Source organism: Ostrinia furnacalis, unplaced genomic scaffold (assembly GCF_004193835.3).
Source record: "Ostrinia furnacalis isolate ACB-3 unplaced genomic scaffold, ASM419383v2 OfSCF0550, whole genome shotgun sequence".
Taxonomy (NCBI): Eukaryota; Metazoa; Arthropoda; class Insecta; order Lepidoptera; family Crambidae; genus Ostrinia; species Ostrinia furnacalis.
In genome coordinates this window covers 802705-822027 of record NW_021130789.1, presented here as the reverse complement: position 1 = coordinate 822027, position 19323 = coordinate 802705, and the positions used below count along the sequence as shown (strand labels likewise).

Here is a 19323-nt window from a genome sequence, read left to right as displayed (position 1 = left end):
TTCACAACGGGGAATCTCTTGGCCTGCATTTCACTAGTGTCTAATGTTGATTTTTTAACCTAAACGGGGCTTAAGCCAGCATTTTAGTTGGTAGAAAGTGCTGAGCAGGCCGAGGGTGGAAGTGAGCTTCATCCAGATTTCTTAACCACTGAGAAACTGGCTACCTTGCCTCAAATTGTCAGAACACAATAATATGGTTAGCATTATTATTATTGTTACGGCTATAGTTTTAGGTAAGAGGGTGGTAGCTATAGCCAGGTGAACTTAGGACAAAGCCTGATATCAACCAAAACGAACTGTTCCCACTGGGAATCAAACCCGGGACCCCTGGATCCGAGACAAACGGTCTTACAACTGGACCTCCGCGTGTCAAACGGTAAACATTTTCTAGGTAAGTAAAGACAACACGTGAACCACCATTTTTAGGGTTCCGTAGCCAAATGGCAAAAAACGGAACCCTTATAGATTCGTCATTTGTCTGTCCCTCCGTCTGTCCGTCCGTATGTCACAGCCATTTTTTTCCGAAACTATAAGAGCTATACTGTTGAAACTTGTTAGGTAGATGTATTCTGTGAACTGCGTTAAGACTTTGATGCAAAAATAAAAAAATATAGTAAATTTTGGGGGCTCCCCATACTTAGAACTGAAACTCAACACATTTTTTTTTTATCAAACACATACGTGTATCTATGGATAGGTCTTCAAAAATGATATCGAGGTTTCTAAAATATGTTTTTTCTAAACCGATTAGTTTGCGTGACAGACGCTTCCAAAGTGGAAAAAAGTTGACCCCCCACCCCACCCTCTAACTTCTAAAATAAGAAAATGAAAAATCTAAAAAAACACATGATGTACATTACTATAAAAACTACCAACGAAAATTGTTTTGAACGAGATCTAGTAAGTAGTTTTTTTAATACCTCGTAAATCGTAAACCACTTATTACCGCGTAATCTTTCATACAAATAACTTAAATAAAAAAAAACATAAATCAATGGTACGGAACCCTTTGTGCGTGAGTCCGACACGCACTTGGCCGGTTTTATTAGTGAAGTCTGTGACGTAATACAAAATTAAGACTGTATTATAAGCCCAAAAAATCTCCACACTTAACTTTCTGTCCCTTTCTGCACTATGGCACTATTACTGCAGCCGTTTCAGCGAACAATAGGGCATCCAGAAGAATGGCTCTAAGGGCACCTCAAGTTTTGTAGTAGGTACTACTCCTATTGAGCAGTAAGAATAAAGAACAAACTATATTCTGAAGTACTTATTAGAATACTAGCTTTTTCCCGCGACTTCGTAAGCGTGAAAATAGTTTAAATAATATTTCCCGATTTTGTGACATTTTTCTTTACTGCTCCACCCCAATTGGCTATAGGGTGATGTTAATAGCCTTTCTGGCTATCCAAAACAAAAATATGTTTTAAAATCAGACCAGTAGGTCCTGATATTAGCAAGTCCAAGTAAACACAAACAATCAAACTTCAGCATTTATTTTTATAGATGCGACACGAATCTTTGTGCTAGTTTCTAGCTAAAGTTTTGTATGTTCTATTCTATGCAGATAAGCGCCTAATGTTCTGAAGTTATGTACTGACGACAATTAAGTAGTAGAATATCTCTTGTAGTTATATTATGTGCGATAAAAACGTAAAATTGTCTCAGATTTCAGCCAAAGGACGTCCGTAGCTGACAAAGGCTTCCCCTAAGGATATCCACAACGACCGGTGCCCGCATTCAGGCGCTTCCCGCGACCTTCACCAGATCGTCAGTTACTCGAGTGGGAGGAAATCCACTACATTTTCTGTGTTCGCAACTGGAGAACTGTCTCTCGATTGCAATCGACTAAATGCAGGTGTGGTAGCAACCATAATCTTAGTGAATCAATTTTTTTCCACTTGTCTAGTTGTAAACTACTTAAGTAGATTAGAAGACTGGGTCATTATAAATGATGAATCTTTCATTCTCAAAAGCAAGCATAGCGTCCTAGATGATTTACGCTCGGATTGCTCGGATCATACTTCCCGCGCTTCCCTCGACCAAAAAGTGGTGGGGCGCGGCTTTGTTGATGAAACGATCTATTATTATCATCATCATCATCGTCATCATATTTTCAGCCAGAGGACATTCACTGCTGAACATAGGCCTCCCCCAATGATTTCCATAATGACCGGTTGGTAGCAGCCTGCATCCAGCTCCTTCCCGCTACCTTTATGAGGTCGTCGGTCCTTGTGGGTGTGGGAGATCCTGCACTGCGCTTTCCGGTACGTGGCCTCCACTCGAGAACCTTGCTGCCCCATCGGCAGTCAGTTCTGCGTACTATGTGCCTTGCCCATTGCCACTTCAGCTTGCTAATCCGTCGGGCTATGTAAGCGTTCTAGATATATCAGTTCATGAAGTCGTCGTGAGTTGTGACTGTTTGTAGTTGTTCCAACTCGTACAATATTAGAAGAAGAAGTCTTCAAAATACACAATTTAACCAAAGGTAAGCAATAAGTTTCGTCAGGGCAAACGAAAACATTATAGAAGTTTCAGAAGAACTTTCAAAGTAGGGTAATTTAACAAATAGCATGAATAAAGAAATTGAGCGCAACATTTTCATTTTTTTCGGGTAAAAAACGTTTTATTACTTACACGTTTTGTTAGTAATTTGACAACTCATCGGAGCGGAGACATCTGTTTTTTGTAGTAAACTGTTTTTTGCAGGATCCCGTTTAGTAGTCTAATGCCCATTTTCACCATCAATCCCTAATTTTTAAGTGACTCCTATGAAAACAAAATTCTTGTTATTTGTTACCACAGGGGTCACTTAAAAATTAGAGATTGATGGTGAAAACGGGCATAAGTGTTTTAATATTAACGTTCATACGAACACCTCGTTTGCAGCGTCCCGCAAAAAATCGATCCGTTCGAATTTCAAACACACATAATATTTCACACGACAGTCCAGTTTTTATGGAATCCTGCATTACTGGATCCCGCAAAACAGGATTGCTGTGGAAAGAAGCCCTAACACGAGCTAAATTGCGGGCCAAGCTAGTATTTTGTAACAAACGACTAACTTCTAACGCAGTTGGGTAAAAAGGAACAACTATCTTGGACGTTTAAATACAGTGTGCTTACCATGAGTTTACGTTACGTATGCTCGCTAGCGACTGCGTAAAAAATGATAGATTGTACAGCGCCCCTAGCGGCTACTTTCAAGAACTAAAGTCTTCATAGATTTTTTTGACGTACTCGCTAGCAAGCAAACCTAAATCAGGGTACTCATCTAGCCGTGTAGCATGTAATGTATCAGATACTGTATCAAGTGAGGAGTACATAGGCACGAGCCCGCTGCGAGCTGCTCGCGCAGTAGGATTCAGGAGCTCGCAGCCAGATACGCGATGACCGTGGACGAGCCGTACTCACTTGAAGGTTGGTTATGTTACATGCTACGTTACGTGCTACATGGCAGGTGAGTACCCTGCCCTAACTCATGGTAAGCACACAGTTTACTGCTTCTATGTTCTTTTCGTGAGTCATTACAGAGTTTTAAAGTCCCTATCTGAAGTCCCTTAAGGACACTTTAGGGCGCGCAAAAGTCATTGAATGTTCTTATGTTTGTTGTTTAGCTAAACTTTGTTGATGTCTTGAGCTTAACTGATGGATTAAGTATTACTTCTCAACTTCTAACGTGTGTGGAGTGCGATTGTCAAAGTACGTATTTATACTTGTGAACTTACGTGTGAGAAGATTATTATTGTTTGAACTTAAGTAAGTACTGGAAAATGCAGCGTGGGACGTCCGCCCACAAGTTGGACCGACGACCTCATAAAGGCGCTGGATGAAGGATCTTTGGGGGAGGCCTATGTTCAACGGTAGACGTGCGTGGCTGAAATTATGATGAAGTACCAGTTCGCACTAAGCGTTTTGCTAACTCTTTCAATATGCGAACAGCTATGGACTGGAATTCGCTGCATGCTGCTGTCTTTTCCAAACAATGATCTGGGATTCTTCAAGGTGAATAGGTATTTACTGAGCAGGTATGTACACTTAACATAAAATGTCACCACCATCATCATCATTTCAGCCACAGGACGTCCACTGCTGAACATAGGCCTCAACAGGCCTCAACCAATGATTTCCACATCGCCCGGTTGGTAGCGGCGGAGGTAGAAAAATACCTTCTGCTCCATAAAAATATTTTTATCAGACAGAGACAGTCAAACTCACAGAAAAATGTTATAATTTGAAAACCATTCTAGTGGAATCAGGTGAATGTTGTCCATAAAAATGATATTTTATTTCCAACATTTCTCTTTCATTTCATAGCGTTTACCTTTGTCACCTGTCATCCGCTCTGCACTGGAGGGAATCGATCCTCCGACCTTCTATTTCTTCTGATTAATTTCGTTGCGGACCCAATGACAGTTTAGTTTTCCCTCAGGACAAACTCGGCCTTCACTGAACGTGAAGTTGTCAGTCAAACTGTATCGTAGCTACACAGTAGGAGTTAAGGACGTCGCACATTTATCAACCCGGAAAGGGATCGTAACCGTATCAACTCGAGTCGGTCAGTATTCTTTGTATGAAACTCCATACTGCAACGCACACTTATCCGCACCGTAACGTAAACGCCTCGCCTTGCGGTTGACAGCGCGCGAAATCCGATGACAGCGCCCGAAAGGCGATGACAGCTCGCGAAAAGCGATACGTTCTTGATCCCTTTCCGAGTTGATAAGTCTGCTATGAGCTTTAAAACGAGAGGTGGGAAAATCCTGCATATTGCTAGTATAAGAAAAAAACTGATTCACCAATCACCTTACGAATTTTCATCCCCTATTTCACCCCTTCTAGTTTTTCGTGACTAAATTCCCATATTCTTCTCCAAGATCTAATCTATCTTCGTTATTTTTCGTCAAAACATACCAACCGAATTGAGAACCTCCTCCTTTATTGAAGTCGGTTAAAAATTGGTTTGGTGTAAGAAAAGGTATAATACAGTTTGTACTTTGTAGTGTGGGCAGGCGTCCCACTAGGTGGACCGGCGATCTGGTGAAGGTCGCGGGAGGTACCTGGATTCGGGCACCGTAGGATCGGTCTTAGTGGAAATCCTTGGGGGAGGCCTTTGTCCAGGTCATTCGGCTGAAACGACCTAACAATACAGTTTCTTCATCGATCGTTTTTGCGATCTACCACTTTTTTCATCCAGTTTCTACCAGCTATTTGCTTTAAATCATCCTGTTCACTCTATATTGATTTAGTATCGAAACACATAGGTGATAAGGTATATTCTTAAATGGCAATCGCCTCGTTATTCTCAAGTACACATAAAGTCGCAAAATGGCCTTTAAATTTCACTCACGTAGCTACCGAATTCGTATGCATGAATCTTGAGTAAGCGAAAGCAATTTAAGGGTTTCAATTTTAGAGAGTCACAGATGAATTATTGCGATACATTAATTCGACTTAAAAAGCTATAGAAAGTTAAATTGTTCATTGTTTTTGGACTTTAAGGGATGATTTTTCCCACTTCTAGCCATAATCCGGCAGAGTAGAATAGAAATAGGGTGATTTCCACTCTTCCCGTGGATGTCGTAAGAGGCCACTAAGAGACGAATATGCAAATATCAGGTCTTCCCAACCCGTCTGGCCAGCGTGGGGAGTGTAGGCCAAATCCTCCATTTGCCTCTGGTAAATTAGAGAGTAATGTTCCTGCAGTGGAGACCCTGATGATGACTCTCTTTCACTCTTCAAGTTTTTTTCCCTTTTTTAAAAGGAACCTACCCAAAAATACTAAAATAGTCTGTCTTTTTTAATCACTGTACCGATGAAGATGACATTTTGCAAGGAAATGGTTTGAGACTCAGTCAAAAAGATCGCGAAAGATCACTGACTCACTCACTCATCACGAAATCTCAGAAACTACAAGTGCTAGGAGTCTCAAATTTTGCATGGGGGTTCCTTTTAGAACGCAGGTGCTCACCAAGACGAGATTTTGCTAAATTCAACCCCTAAGGGGGTAAAACGGGGTCCACGGCTCCACGCACATGGATTCGCGGGCAACCGCTAATAGTTTTCTATACAAATCACTTATTCAATTACTTTAATCTCTCAATCTTTGTATCCATTGTGACTTTCTCAGGTAATAGTAGAACTTTGAGCTTACAAAAGCTCGTCTCACCTCATCCATCCTTTCAACGTTGCCAAGTTTGGGAAAGGATAGTTTAGTGATGTAACGATGTATCGATCCATCTCATCATCCATCGATATGTAGTATCTAAGCTTCAATATCGGTGAATAAACCACGGATACCTTGGCGCACTTAAGGGACTCCTATTTAGGTGTAAATAAGACGTCAATATAATTATAGGTGACAATTTATTGCTTGACAAAGGTTGTCAATGCTTCACAATACTTGTCAAAGGTTGTCAATTGGTTAATTATGTCAAAATCCTAAAGAGTACATCTGGACACCGCGGTACAGCTTTTCGCATCTCAAAATACAGTGACATCTATTGGCTTTTAACTGTTAACTTAAACAAGTTCAATGGACTTTATAATGTTTAAAATATATAGTTACTTGGAAATTGGAAGGTTTATACCAAGGCTGCTCAACCTTTTGAAGAGTCGGGCCAAACGGTGGATTCAGTCGTTAACGACGGGTCACCTACATTTTTGACAGCTAACTTCAGAGAGATCTTAAAGTTTGTACTGTGCTCGGCGGGATTTTTTATTTGGTGCGATTTTTTTTCATACTGTACATGCGCGGGCCACTTAAAATTATTTTGGGGGCCACACTGTTGGCCCGCGGGCCTGGAGTTGAGCAGCCTTGGTTTATACAATCGGCATTTCAGTTTTCTTCGAAAAACGGGGCAGAATACGTAACGTAGCAAAGAACCAGGATCTGTGTGCTTACCATGAGTTTACGTTGGGTGTGCTCGCTAGCGACTGCGTAAAAAAATGACATTAATTGTATGACATATTGTGCAGCGCCCCTAGCAGCTACTTTCAAGAAACAAAATCTTCATAGATTTTTTTGACGTACTCGCTAGCGAGCACACCTAACGTAAACTCATGGTAGGTACACTGGTTATTTATTATAATCTTCAGCACGTGCCAAATAAAGTCAGGGCCTTGGATTTTTGCGAAATAAGTTCGTTCGTTTCAGCCAAATGACATCCACTGCTGGACAAAACCCCCGAAGCATTTCCTTAACGACCGGTCCTACGCTGTCCGCATCCAGGTTCTTCCCGCGAACTTCACATGATCGTCGGTCCACCTAGTAGGAGGCCTACCCACGCCCTATCTTTCGGCCCGTGGTCGCCACTCGAGAACTTTTCTGCCCCAAAAGTTATCGATATTATTATTATCAACGCGTCCCATCCCTAGCTGCGTTAAGCCTTTAAGTGAAGATCGTTTTCACATTATAATGGAATTTCAGTTCTAAGAAGTGTATTGCCATTATTCCTGTCTGGAAAGTTTATTCATTTATTTATATTAGTTTATTCATTTGAATAAAATGCAGCGTCTTTGCACTTTGTCTTTGGGGCTTAGTCTCTGATTTTATCAGACTTGCAAATAAGTTTTTGTGGTTTCGATTAGAGATGAAACGGATAGTTGTTTGGCCGGATACCGGATACCGGATATCCGGCGATCTGCTAGGCCGGATAGCCGGATATCCGGCGGCCGGATAGTTGTCCCATTGTCATGTTGCATGTCGTAACGAGTTTAGCGCTGCACAGGTGCTTCGAACGCGATCAGTAGGTCTAGTAGACTAGACAAGTCACACTTTTCGAAAATCGAATTCGTTCGAATAGAATGTCAGATTTTGCTACTCGTCTAAGGGGCAGATCAATTCGGGCGATTTCGGTTGCCATCGTGAGTATGTGATTGAATAGCGAAAATTCAATAAGTACACTTGCTGCGTANATTATTCTTAAATTATGGAGACGAGAATAACCCTAAGATTAATTTAAAAACAAGAAACAAAACGCCCAACCCTTAAAACATTTAATATCGAATTTAAACTTTACCCGTACTCTTTGCGCTACAACAACGAAATGCGTTTCTAGAGTCACAAAAGTTAAACAGAAGCATTTTTTTATGAATCTAGCCTCTTAAATTAACAAAAACAAATGTTCTGTTAACATGTCACACGATACTTAGGCATACAACACCTATTTGGCCTCATATCTGGTTGTTTAGGCTTGGGCCAAATTCCGTGCCGCTGAGTGTATTTGGGGAATGCACCATGTATCATGAGTAGTCTTATATTAAAAGGATGCCAACGATTTCAAAGTCACCCTGTATGTCATCAGACCATCAGTGAAAAAAAAGATCGCCTATTTTATTTGGCAATATTTCGACATTAAAAAACTAAAAACTCATTAAAACTCATTTATTTCTGTAAATAGGCTTAAAAAAGCACTTTTACACGTCCCAGTATTAACCCTTCCGCTGCTTAAGGACAATAAATGGGAATTAAAATATATTTACTATTTATGTATTCGTCATTAGAGTGAATAGCCCAGAAAAGAAATTAGTTTTTTGAAAGGCCTTAATATGGCTTTTTTGTAACTTTTTGGACTTTAGATAAAAACCGTCATTATTATAAGCCACTTTATTGATATTTGACTCAAAGATTAATGTGTTTCATTTTATTATAGGAATTTTCGTAGTTTTTTTAATATCCGGTATCCGGCCGGATAGTGAGCTACTATCCGGTATCCGGCCGGATAGTAAATTTAGGCCGGATATCCGGCCTGCCGGATAGTTGCCGGATATCCGTTTCATCTCTAGTTTCGATCAACATAATTTATTATTAAAACGTGAAATTCTGTGAGAGTAGATGGATGTTTTTGTTTATTTATTACTAAACAAATTATTTATTTATTTAAAACATTCCTATTCGATTCCATTTTTCATCGATTCATAGCAATCTTATCAACTCGTAAAGGGATGAACACCGTATCGCCTTTAGCAAGCTGTCATCGCCTTTTCCGAGCTGTCATCGCCTTTCGCAAGCTGTCATCGCCTTGCCCGAGCTGTCATCGCCTTTCGCAAGCTGTCATCGCCTTGCCCGAGCTGTCATCGCCTTTCGCAAGCTGTCATCGCCTTTTGCGCGCTGTCAACCGCGAGGCTAAGCGTTTACGTTACGGTACGGATAGTGTGCGTTGCAGTATGGAGTTTCATACAAAGAATACTGACCGCCTCGAGTTGATACGGTTACGATCCCTTTCCGGGTTGATAAAATATACCTACGCGCCCTTAAGCGACTTCATAGGTTTCAAAGTATCACATTATGTAGCTCCAACTACAAAAATTGTCTACAGCTTTAGTAAAATAACCCTTATTCCACTGTCATAAGCAATAAACTCAGGTGAGGAATGAGTTCATTACTTGACGTCACTGTTGAGAAATATTACCCATCTCTCTTCATTATTCTCAAGCTACCTGCAATACCGTAAATGGAAATAGTCGTGATGTATTTCCAAAGAGTTCTAAATAACTACTAGACAATACCGTTCCGAATGAAATTGAGTCGATTTTGTGGAGGGTAGTTGAATAGAAAACATGGTCGATCTGTTTTAATCTCTACTAATATTGAATTAATTCAATTATGCAACAAGAAAGTTTAAAATTAATATCTACTAAGTAATAGGTACAAAATGCGAAAGAACTCTATGTTTGTCTGTTACGCTTTCACGCCTAAACCACTAACCCGGTTTTGATGAGATTTGGTATAGAGACAGTTTTAATCTCGGAAAAGGACAAAGAATAGTTTTTACCCGTTTTTTTAAACAGAGATGCGCGCGACACGATTATTCTTTGACAGACAAAATTTCGGGCTAAGTCGCGGGAAAAGCTAGTGCTTTAATATTTAATGGACTTTAATACACAAATCGAGTGTTATTTTGTATACTAAAGTGTATAAGTTTAGCACAGCCTGTCTATTAGTTTCTTAGAAGTCTACAAATGGCGTTTTTGATATGACGTCACGCACGGATTCGCGAGAAATGTCATTTCCTTGACATGTTTCGGCAATAAGTGACGTTGTCATTCAAAAGGTGCCTTTATGTATCAGATATAGGGTTCAATTTACCTCAACAAAGGTTACAGGTGTCTTTATGTCCGTAATATGATAATATTCTTGAGAAGATGACGAATTTAATTTGTGAATTGACAAAGTTTTAACCGCCTCTATGGTCTAGTGGTAAGACCACCTGCTTCAGACGCAGAGGTCCCGGGTTCGATTCCCAGTGGGGGCAGATTTTTCTGTTCGGTTTAGTTGGTGGTAGGGCTTGTTCTAAGTCCGCCTGCCTGGTTAGTTACCACAATCTTACCTAAGTCTGTCGCCATAACAACAATGTTAACAGCATTGTTGTGTTCCGGCAGTTAGAGGTAAGATAGCCAGTTCCTCCGTGGTTGAGGATTCCGGGTGAAGCTCGCTTCCACCTTCAGCCTGATCGTCACTTACCATCAGGTGAGATACAGGCCAAGAGCTTTCTCGTTGAGGATAGAAAAAAAAGTATAAAATGACGAAATTTAGCGACAATAGCCGAACAGTGAAGGTGTTGGACTGGCCGACTCGAGATCCGAGGAACGCTGGTTCGAATCCGCCGATGGACTATTTGTGGTGAACTCATTCGTAACACCAGCATACATTTTTTTTATTCAAAACAAGGGAGTTATTTGACCACAATCGCACCTGGTGTTAAGTGAGATGCAGTCTAGGATGGTACACATCTGCCCTGTAAGTCCCTATTCACTCTCGCCTTGAAAAGGCCCGGATTATAGTGTTCGGGAAAGATAGCAGCAGGCAGCCAATTCCAGTCCCTAGCTGTTCGTATTATAAGAGTCATCGAAACACTTAGTGCGAGCTGGTGGAATTTAGCTTAGTATAAGGTTAAAAGGGTCAGATTTCCGCACCAATGCTAAGCGGAGAAGTGGTGTGGAAAGGACGAAATCTCGGTTCATCATCATCAGCCATAGGACGTCCACTGCTGAACATTGGCCTCCCCCAATGCTTTCTATGTTGACCGGTTGGTAGCGGCTGGACGCATCCAGCGCCTTCTTGCTACATTTATCATGTCGTCGGTCCACCTTGTAGGTGGACGTCCCACGCTGCGTTTTCCAGTACGCGGCCTCCACTCCAGAACCTTGCTGCCCCATCGGCCGTCAGTTCTGCGTACTATATATGTGTAAATCTCGGTTATTCAAACACATCTCTCCTCTCCGCTTTAGATCCCGTTCCCACGGCAATCCAATGGGGATCCAGTAATGCAGGATCTACCCACAAGGTGTGTCTTTAAAATTCGAATTCCTCATTCGAACGGATCGTTTTTTTGCTGGACTCTGCCAAAGAGATGTTCATGTGGACTTTACTTAAACACTAAACAGGATTCTGCAAAAACAGTTCCTGCAAAAAATGGGACGTCTCCGTAAGAAAAGGCCCGTAGTAAACCGGACCTTACAATAGGGTACCATGATGTGGCTAGTCATGCAATAATCTTCACACCTTCCTCAAAAGGACAAAGTAGATTGGGAAAGGTCTTACCCCTGCAGTGGGATACAATAGCGTATTAAATCCCACGTCAATATCAAGTTACTTTCGTTCTAAAACGCTGTTGAGAATGAGTAGCTGATTTCTTTGTAACCCATGCTAAGGCGCATTCTTGTAAGGTCCCTCGCCCACATAAACGCGCTTCTGTCGCGGTGCAAACGCAATACTGTCGCGCTTCTGTCACGATGCAAACGCGATTCAGTAACCCTCCCTCCGTTCTCTCCCCGATGTCGTCCGACATGGTCACGCGTTTGCATCGATACAGTTGCGCTACTGTGGCGCTGTCAGTGGCGCGTTGGCATCGCTTTAAAAGCTACAAAATTTGTAGTGCGTTGCAAATGCGACTAACGTGCGATGCGAGCGATGCTGTCGCTCGTTTAAATAAATAAATAACCCTACAGGATGCTACGTAATTAATGTAATTGACTGTGTAATAATTAAACTGGAGGTTACTCACATAGTGACACATTTTTGTAGCAATTAATAAGTACGATTACTCTAATGCAAGCCGCAACCAACCGTGAGATGTGGAAGTCATTAGGGGAAGCCTATATTCAGCAGTGGACGTCCCGTGGCTGAAATGATGATGATGATGATGATGATGACTCTAAAGATCGTCGCATACTTATCAACCCGGAAAGGGATCGTAACTGTATCAACTCGAGGCATGAACATAGGCCTCCTTCAATGATTAATTAGAGACTGGCCGTATAGCAGCGGCCTGCATCCAGCGCCTTCCTGCTACATTTATGGGGTCGTCTGTCCACCTTGTGACATTGAGAGATGTTTTTATTAAACTAAGTACTTAAAGCTACCGTTTCACAGTCACAATGTGGTTTGTATTTACAATTTAAATTAAACAAGCCGGTTATTTTGAAGGCAATATTTTATTCACGAGCCGTCGGGGTTAACAGCGATGAAAATTCCGTGGGTGGGGATGAAAGCTATTAAATATATTAATGTTTTGACTGGGGAAGGCTTACAGCGCTTTTTATATAGTTACCTGAATATTTTATTGTTTGTTTTTGTAATATTTGACTAAATTTCATACGTTAACGAGTCATAAAACTTTGGGTAATTACACGCTTTGGCACATTGATCAATTTGGCACATGTGAAGGTAAAAAAATAATAAAAGAAATGCTAACCCAGAAGAGAAGGCTCTATACAATAAAATAAGTTAATTGCGTTTGCGAAAGTGTCTTGTGGCTGTCAAATTCGACACCGTTTTACCCCCGTGTCTTAGGGGTACCTACGTGTTTTAGGGGTAGAGTTTCTTAAAATTCTTAGAGGATGTGTACACCATATAAGGAACTTACATGCCAAAGTTTGTAGGTAATTATACTTTCTGAGATTTCGTGATTAATCAGTGGTATTTCGCTTTTATAACCAGTTATAGACATTGTTATGAGTAAAACCACAGTACACGAATAAAAATTTTTTAGAAAATATGCATTTAAATTCAAACGTCCCCGACAACTTATCCCCTACAATAAAACCACACAATCTCACCCACCTACATCTAATACAATATCCCATTGACATCGGCCTGTTAACGGACGCAATCAATAGTGTTGTGCCGCAGCCAATATCGATGTTCGCTGACCAGTGACCCGCGATTCACGGGTGACAAGCGTTGTTTGTAAAGGAGCTTGGGATGGTAGACTCGTTCTTGCTGAATTTCCTTGGAAACCTCGGAAAATTAATTTATTCTGCATCCACTGCTGAACATAGGCCTCTCCCAATGATAACCACATCGGATTAGCAAGCAAAAGTGGCAACATGGCACATAGTACGCAGAAATGACGGCCGATGGGGCAGCAAGGTTCTTCTGGAGTGGAGGCTATGTACCAGAAAACGCAGCGTGGGAGGACCACTTACAATGTGGACTGACAACTTCATAAAAAGTAGCAGGAATGCGCTGGTTTACAGAGATAATTTGCTGATGGCAAAAAAGAAATTATTATTGTTTATAACTCAGAATAACATATAGGCTATAATGTATGACGATCTGTGACAAACGAAGTTTCACGCGAGTGAAGCCGCGGGCAAAAGCTAGTATTTCGATATTTTTTTATTTTACAACAGGTTGTGAAATTGTATTACGATAGAGGACTCTCTGATGTTATCTTTATTATAGGTTATCCACTTAACCGGCTAAACCCGGTTATAACTGGATCTACTCGGGCGTTAGTGACGGGAAATATTGAGTTTATATCGACTAACTTTATGCAAAGTGCCGCAAGCCACAAACTGCCGTTATTCATATTTTTTAATCATCGATAAAATACGATGTACACTACTAATTCTTTGACTTTATTTCCACATTTTTAAATAAATGTTGAGTTCTAGAGAGTGTTATGTCTTTAGTAAATACTAGCTTTTGCCCGCGGCTTCACCCACGTGAAATTTAGTGTTACAGATCGGCATAAATTATAGCCTATGTTAATCTGGGTTACAAACAATAATACTGTAAAGTTTCAACAAAATCCGTTCCGTAGTTTTTGCGTGAAAGAGTAACAAACATCCAGACATCCATACAAACCTTCGCATTTATAATATTAGTAAGAAGTAAGACTAGTAAGATGATATTCTCAATATTTAGCATCAGGTAATTTAGTCTTCACTGCAGGAGCACGACTATCTTTTTCATCATCATCATCAGCCATAGGACGTCCACTGCAGAACATAGGCCTCCCCCAATGATTTCCATGTTGACTGCGTCCAGCGCCGACCTGCTGCCTTTATGATGTCGTCGGTCCACCTTGTGGGTGGACGTCCCACTCTAATTTACCAGAGGCAAATGGAGGATTTGTCCTACACTCCCCACGCTGGCCAGACGGGTTGGGGAGGCCTGATGTTCGCATATTTGTCCCTTAGTCGCCTACGACATCCACGGGAAGAGTGGGAGTGGTTCTTTTTGACTCTGCCAGTACACGACTCGCTTTTTGACCGACTTAAAAAAGGAGGATGATCTCAATTCGGTTGGTTTTTTACAGTCAAGTTATTACATCATGATACTTCATAATATTACGTAATAATGCTTTATGTTTCAAATAAGCATTTCCTCGAAATAATAAGCTTATCAAATCGCATGATTCCAGTTGGAATGTCAGCCATTTAATTTATATTATATTTCCAGTTCACCTCTCTTGGAAATAACAATATATCAACCCTTACATAAGTGAAAATATAGGTAGCAGGTACAATATACACTGACGCCAGTATTCACAAACGATGCTTTCTTAAGTGAAGCATCAAATTGAACGCACAGCGTTGAATAGAGCTCTGTAATTGGTTCGTGTGTGACCCTATGCGTCCACGCGCACTGTGAGATCATACTCATAGTAAAGTTTGTGAATAGGGTGTTAGATGCGATGACTGCTTTGAAACTTTTTGTTCATAGGAAGTTACATAATGGTAGATAGTATACACATTATAACCTTTGTTTGTCACCTTTCATCCGCTTTGCAATGGACGGCAGTCGAACCTTAACTTCGAACTCCTCCTATGTTCTTCTGATTAATTTCTTGGAATGAAAGATTAACTTAGGGCCGGGACAAACTTCGCCTCCACTGGTTGGGTTATTGGCAGTCAAGCTGTAGATCCTGGCTACACAGGAGTTGCAGCGGTGGGAACGAGAGGTTGGAATAGTCCTGCTAAAAGCTCCGGATCAGCAAAATCCAATTTCCAAATAGAAATTAGAGACCGAGAAAGATGTGAAAATAAAATATTTCAAGCTGAATGACCAATTTAGTTAATAGCATTAGCTCGAATCTAATTCTTTTCTAAAAGAAACTAAGGCAGCGTTCTCGAATCGACAAATCGAATTATTGGAAGATGTTTAAAACTTAACGACTCTTCAGAATTCACTTCTCCGTAAAAGTACGCCGTTGGAATCTGTAATCAAATAGTGTTGTGCACGGTTTGCTGAGTCGATATCGTTTTTTTAAGTCGATGAATGAAGAACTTTATTCAAGACTTTTTATTACAGTAGGTACCCAAGACAAAAAGACCAGGCGTAGGACTTTAGTTGGTCATTCAAGTTTCTTTTTACACAGTATCTGCTTGATATTTGATCGCAAACATACCTGATGTTAAATGAGATGCAGTCTAAGACGATACATACCTGTGAGTGCCTATTCACTCTCGTTTCACCATTTAAACTCAATTTTGAATTTTTCTGTGACAAGCCGAAAATCACTCAGTAAAAGTGGCCTCTGACCGCAACTGTTCCGTCCTATTTATTGCACAAATCGGTTTAGTTGTTCCATAAATATCGATAAATTCAGTTTTATCGATAGGTTCACAACACTAGTAGCTATCGGCAACTCATTACCTCACCACCAGAGGGCGCGTTGAATATTTATGTTGCCACCTTTTTGCGACCACTCACTAGTTTAGTGGTTTGGAAGGGAAGGGAACTAGTCAAGCGTGAATTGGGATTGGGTTCAGCTTTCGCCCGCTAAATCACATTTTCGCTTCTATCTTGTGGGCTGGACGAAGGTCACAAGTCACAACGTTAGTGTATAGTTTAGGAGCCTCTATAACGCGATAGACATGACTCAAATAGAGCACTAATATCTGTGATGCATGAACGTCTTAACAAGGAGATTCGTAAACGAACTAAAGTCGCTGACATAGCCCGATGGATTAGCAAGCTGAAGTGGCAATGGGCAGGGCATATAGTATGCAAAACTGACGGCCGGGCAGCAAGGTTCTGGGAGTGGAGGCCCCGTACCGGGAAGCTTAGCGTAGGACGTCCACCCACAAGGTGGACCGACGACCTCATAAAGGTAGCAGGAAGGCGCTGCATGCAGGCCGCTACCAACCGGCCATTGTGGAAATCATTGGGGGAGGCCTATGTTCAGCAGTGGACGTCCTGTGACTGAAATTATGATGATGATAAACGTCTTAAGGTAAGTACAGACGTAATGTAACTTAACGTTCTTACAAATGGTACAATACAGGTAAAAGCTCAGTTTCCAAAGCATTTTCATGTAATAAACATTCCTGCTAATGCGTTCGGCATACTTAATGCTCACAACGAGTGAGCGTTTACTCTTTGTTGAAATGTGCATCGCTCGCGCTTGTGCAAAGGCTTGACGAAAAATGTTAGTTACTCAAGAGCGGAGAACGAGCCGAGCCAAAATTCGTGTAGTGTGGACTGACTTACAACCCTAAAGTTAACTGAGCACCTGACAGCCTTGACGTCACATTACACGGGGCGAACACGGTGCAAGTGTTCTGCGAGGGAGAGTCGCATTCCAGCCAAGTGCGCAATTAATTTGATCGGGAATCGGCTGAGTGCGAGTTTACATCAATCGCGAGTTTAAAAAATGTGTGAAAATTTTAGTTTTTGAACGTTTCCCGCTAGGGGCGCTGTACACTCCGTCATACATTTAATGTCATTTTTTGACGCGCGCGTTTGATGTAAAGTCACACTAGACCCTTCATATGGTATTGGCCGATTCCTCCTACAAATTGGAATCCGACCAAAGTATCGCCCGACTAAAAGTTGTAGTCGGGGAGTCTAAGGTTTCGTTGAACTATTGTGAAGTGTAAACAATTAACTCTAACCGTTTGTCTTGGCTTTCCAGTTAATTAAAGTTGACTAAGTTCAACAAGTGACCATCAATCAATGTTAATCTTAAAATACAACAATGGTTAGTTTAAACTTTGGTAACTAAATAATATCAAAGCGGAAGCGATTCTGTGTTTGTTTGAGGTACCTACCTAGGTTATTTTGATTAATTTTGGTAAAGACATACAGGCAAATCTATGTACATAAAAATATTATAATAAAAGCGAAAGTTCACACTGACTCATTCATCACGAAATCTCAGAAACTAGAAGTGATAGGAGTCTAAAATTTTGCATGGGGGTTCCTTTAAGAACGACTTAAATTCTACTACATGCTTACAGACGGGAATTTAAAAATTCAGCCCCTAAGGAGATAAAACAAGATCCACGTGTACATAGGAACTACGAAGTCGCGGGCGGCCTTATAAATATAATTTTTAATCGTGCTACGGAACCCTGAAAAAGGGTTGGAGGACACAAATAAATCCAAATAGCACCGAAAACATCTCATTTCTTTACAACTGTACGATAGCATTCCACCATTATTTTCGCATAAATTCCTCGACGAAATACAGCACGAGTAAGTCTAGGGACGTCTGTCTACTTGGGACAGTAGAAAGGGACAAATATTAACGCAAGTATTAGCACAGAATAATAATAAGTACTACGTACAGAAGTTTTACTTCGCGAAGGTATTTAAAAAAATGTATGCTCAATGTCAATAACAATCTGGTGTAATTTAGCCTGTCTCAAGAGTCAAGCACCATTTTGTTGACAAACGTCAGTGATCGGCACCGCGCCGAAGCTATAGGGCTGACTTCGGTAAAATGTTGTGACGTGAGGTGCCAAACTACGGAAAATGGCAGAGGAAATACATGATTTAGCATGATTATCATGAATAATATTAACTACTTATTTAGCTCTCAGTGTCTTGAGGCAACTTAAAAAAGTACATTCTGTGTTTTTATTATTATTTAGGTAGTTAAATACTGCACAGTATTTAGTACACCATTTTCTTTATTTTCTTCCATCATACACAAGAATACGCGTGCGTGACTCAAAGTTCGCTCGTATGTGAGGCCTTGTCGAATAGTATCCTGTAGGTGGGCCATCGTGCGTGTTTTGTTTTCGATGTAAACTCGCGGAGATGAACAGGCCTGGTATTAGGGACAAGTTGTGAAAATCCAGTAGATTTTCTTCTAAAAAATATCAATTGGCTAGAGTAAGTTAAGAGACGTCTGTTCGGTATATTTGGGACAATGAGAAGGGACAAGGATTAACACAAGTACGGGACAGGTTGTCAAAAAATACAGAGTGTAAAACCAGTAGAATTTCTTCTCAAAAACGTTGACTGGCACGAGTAAGGCTAGGGACGTCTGTACAGTATATTAATTGGGATAGTAGAAAGGGACAAAGATTAAACCAGTAAGGGGCAAGTTAATAAGTTGTGAAAATTCAGTAAATTTACTTATCAAAATTCTGTTAACAGTAAGAAGGGACAAGGATTATAACAAGTAAGGGACAGGTTGATAAAAATTACAGAGTAGAAAACCAGTAGATTTCCCACTGAAAAATAGTTATAGGTACGAGTAAGCCTGTACGATTTATTTGGAACAGTAGAAAGAGACAAGGATTATAATAATAAATTCCGTGCTCGAAAGACCATTGGGACGAGACTATTTCTGTCATACATATATTAAGTTAAAATTTTAGAAGGAAGATAGGTAGGTATGATTAAGATCTTTCTTATAGTGATTATTGAAGTTAATGTTGAAAAATATTACCAGATTCACCAGTAAATGCAAAGTAATTATTTCATAAAAGTACCTAATTAAAAGAGAATACCCAAAAATTGTGTGAATTGGGTTCATTATAATATTTTCGTAAACTTTCAGAACTTGATCCTCACAAATATCGTATTCCCCTTCAGGCGTTTTCTCGCAATGTTCCCTCTTCCTCTTATAGGTACAGTCGACTTCAGAACAAAGATTTTTGTAGCAAAATAGCTTTTATCACAATATCATAAGGTGCACAATGTGTAACTTGATCTGTACAACGTATAAACCCCCTTGTTCGTCCCATCAACGGTACTCAAGCATTTTTCCCTCCGAATTTTAAACTTCAAGGACCTTGTTATGGGACTGCGTTGTTTACTTGTTACGTCACAATACTGTTGCTTTTAAATGACGA

At 40.6% G+C, this 19323-nt stretch overlaps 1 non-coding gene across 1 annotated transcript; it reads left to right on the top strand.

Moving 5' to 3' along the window:
- The first annotated feature begins 10184 nt into the window (after positions 1 to 10184).
- On the top strand, positions 10185 to 10256 carry TRNAL-CAG (transfer RNA leucine (anticodon CAG)). The gene has a single exon. It is a non-coding gene; the product is annotated as a tRNA-Leu (tRNA).
- Positions 10257 to 19323: the final 9067 nt, after the last annotated feature.